This window comes from Pinus tabuliformis, chromosome 4_1, assembly GCF_031772625.1.
Source record: "Pinus tabuliformis cultivar Carrire ecotype Pingquan chromosome 4_1, CPIR1, whole genome shotgun sequence".
NCBI lineage: Eukaryota > Viridiplantae > Streptophyta > Pinopsida > Pinales > Pinaceae > Pinus > Pinus tabuliformis.
Genome location: NC_142303.1, coordinates 751,622,864 through 751,626,668, shown reverse-complemented (window position 1 = coordinate 751,626,668; position 3,805 = coordinate 751,622,864).

Genomic DNA, 3,805 nt, shown 5'->3' with positions numbered 1-3,805 from the left:
GATTGAGGAAAACTTTAGAGCAAAGGGCACTGGCTTGATAATGATATTATGAGAGGATGATGAATGAATCAGAAGGGTATCCAGATGGATATTATGGTGAAGGTAGAGAAACTTGATATCACTCCCTATCGAATTAGTAGGAGAAAGGTCTCTATAAAAATTCCAAAATTAAATGTGAGTAGGGTCAAGGCTAATATTCAATGAGTAATCAATAGTGGAGGGCATCCCATTCACATCAGAATATAGACTGTGGGTAGATTCCAAATTGTTCAAATAAGGAGGAATGTCTGGTATAGATAACAATGAATAATGTTCAATACAATCAAAATGTGGCAGTTGAATATGCGGAGAAACAATACGTAAAGGATGGGATTTAGAATTACTAAGAGAAACAACACCCGATACCAAATCATTACGAATATGTTTCTCAGGACATGTCACAGGTGGTGTGATTTTAAGCTTACCCGAGAGAGAGAGAGAGTTCTAACCAATCTCTTGATCAGTTGGAGAGTTTAAAAATGTTAATGGATGACCCCCATCACCTCCGGTCTATGATATTCCATGTTGTTGATTTCAAAATCTACGTGGGCACTTGACGATAAGATGTCCAACATTATGAAAACCTGGGAAACGAAAAGGAATTTCCTAATAGTTAATTCACAGCCTAGTAGAGATGACACCCCAATTGAGCTCCAACTTTGCACGAAGGCCAGCAGCGAAGTCCACCTCCACAAAAATCTATGTGATACATTTATCTTTATGTAACATACTCACTTCCTCTAGGAAAGCAATTTTACCAATGGAATTATTGATCATCATCAATTATTAACGTGACTAGAATACGAGGGGTAAACCAGGGAGATTAGCCCAAATTAATTTCTTTCATGGAAATTCCAAGTATGAATCAAATCCCATGTGTCAATGATGTACAGAGAGGAAACCATGGCCATGAACCCAATATGATCCCAAAATCTTTGCAGCATTTTCATCGTTAATAAAGTGGAAGAAAAACCACTGATTGTATAAAATGATGAAAAGAGGATAGTTCTTAAGAATAAGGTACCATTGTTCTTTAACCTAGGACGTCATATGAGAGCCATACATTCACAGATAAGATAAATTACTGACCAAATCCCATTGTTGTAATCCTACCACCCAGTGCCAAAAAAACATCGAAACCAAAAATGTTTTTCTGATAATTCGGATGAACCTTAAGTACCTTGTTTTTATGTGAATGATGGAAAAACATTTTCCATGGATTGCCATATTCAGGTTCAATAGCCAGTGGGGATATCAAAACATTTGAATCCACGTGTATAGTTGCATGTAGAGGAGATGTTCCAGATGGCTGGTCTCCTAACTTGGGGTAGCCATGACTCTCTGCCTCAATAGTTGCATGTACCAACGCATCAAGTAATGGCACGTCATTCGTAGTTTCCTTTAGTATCAAGTGACATCCTACCGATAGATGTAAAGGCCAGTTGTATAGCTGACACCACTGACACTATGCAATCCCTCCTATGTGTGCACCAAAGTAGAGAGCATTACCTAAAAATACCTTATGTAGTAGTGTCTAAAAAACCTTGGTAAAATATGAAGACAAGTAAATTATTGTCACTTATCAATTATAGATCTGTTGTAGTGACTACAACCACCCTCCAAAATTTTCCTTAGCCCGTTTTGGAGCCTCCCTACCAACCTTTCACATCACCTTGTCTTGTTTCATCAAGTACACAAGCTTCAATGTTTTCTTGCACAAAGGTAGCTTGTTGATCATAGCTTGATGCATTCCCCTCACAGGTTGTTCACTCGAACTTAGTGCAACTGTAGGCTGAGCAGTTTCCCCAAGAAAATTTGTGCATTTCTGGAGGGCAACTAACCTTCCCTCCAGAAATCGCACAATTCTATCTGGTAGCCTGTTGGGCTCCAGAATTGTGTAGTTCTGTCAACCAACACTCCCAGCAGGAATTGCGTAAATTTCCCCAACATGGTTGCTCAGCCTAGAATTTTCACAAATCTGGGTAGTAGTCGAGTGATTTGCCCAGAAATTGCGCAAACCTCCTCGGCAACCAGCCCAGCTCCCAGCCAGAAATGTACAGTTTTCTCAACCAGTTGAGTAGCTTCATGCATGACCAGTCTGGTTGACCAGTTCAACCCGGGACCAAGGAAACTTGACTTGCATACATGCATGACTTGATTTTTCCTGCAATAGAAAAAGGAAACATGCAAAAGGAATCCCATGATTCAGAGATCTATTTTTAGCAGTCGAAGATTACATGCAAAGTTGTATTAGAAAATTCCATCCAAGTGTCGCTTTTTCCTAGATTTGTGGCATGTGCGTCATGAGCCCAAACTTATTTATTCGACAGATTAGAGCTCATTCTTTGACATCAATCTTGGAGCTCTGACATCCCACAACACATCTAGGACTCTTCGACACATCCAGCTCAGCTATCAACGGGTAAGTGGCCTCACCCTGTCTTTTTCAGAATTTCTATCGCTTTTTGTGTATTCGCTTGTGTGAGTGTTATTTGCTTGATTTATTTGAATGCTTGTTGTTTTTTGCATGTATACTATCTTGTCCTAGATTTGTTTCAGTTTTTTATGCTATCTCGCTGCTATTTCATGCATGAAACTGTTTTGCACGAACATTCACCGAATCGGTGAATCACTCCACCACATGCATGTTGATCTGTTTGCTGAATCTTTCATTCAGGGTTTTCACGCACTGTCAATCACTTCTACTTTCACTCAGTGTTGCCATGCATTCACTGTCTTATTTTCTTTTAGTTTCCCATCAGTGAGTCAAGCCAACCTCAGCCCGAACTCTGCCTTCATTGAGACTGCATTGCGCAATCTGGGAAAGGAAGGCTTCACCTTCCTCTCCAGAAATGCGCATTCTGACCCAGCACTACCCTCATAGAATATTTTTTTCATTTCTCAGAGGCAGTGATTGTTGGCCCAGAAAATTGCACAATGCAGCCCCTGAGCCTACAGTCACTCCCTGATGGAATTGCGCAATCCCCATAGGCCAGCAGCCAGTCTGGATTGCACATTGCGCAGATCTAGTAGCCAGCCCTACCTCCCAAACAACCCAAACTTCCTTTTTCATAGTTTTGAAAGCCAGTCACCTAGCCTCCTAGAAGAAATTTCACAATCTTCCTATCAGTTTCCCAAATATGTGCTATGTCATTCCCCGAATTTGCTTTGTTTCCGCTGATAGATTTCTTGCCATGCATGTTTCTTATCTTCAGATATTTCAGGTGTTCATCTGTCTCAATGGCTTCCAAGAGAACAGGATCACAGGACACTAATTGAAATGCAGCTCGAGCAGCAGTTGAGCAAGTGTCCTCTAGTTTGCCAATCTATGACGATACAAAGTTGTATCTAGAAAAGGACATCAAACTGAAGTGGCAAGAGGTTAATTGTAGGCACTTTTGGGGAACACGTCAAAGACCATTAGGTGTACGTGAACATTCACAAGTTCGTCTTGTACCAGATTGCATGCAGATATCTCGCGTTCCCATGCGCAGACATGATACACTGGTTAGTCTCTCACACTAATCCTAAGACAATGACCTTGAGCAGTGTCAGTTGGATGAATCTTGCGACCTTCTGGGAATAAGATTATGATGAGATGTATCAGATGTCAGAGCCCATGATTGTCATGGAGACTCCATTCAACTTACCCAACAATAACTCTAACTCTAGAGACATTATGAAGAATTGGGTAAAGTAGCTAGCTCGATTCAGGTTGACACCCAACCAGATCTATAAGACAAAGATACTGAGGAAGATGTACCAA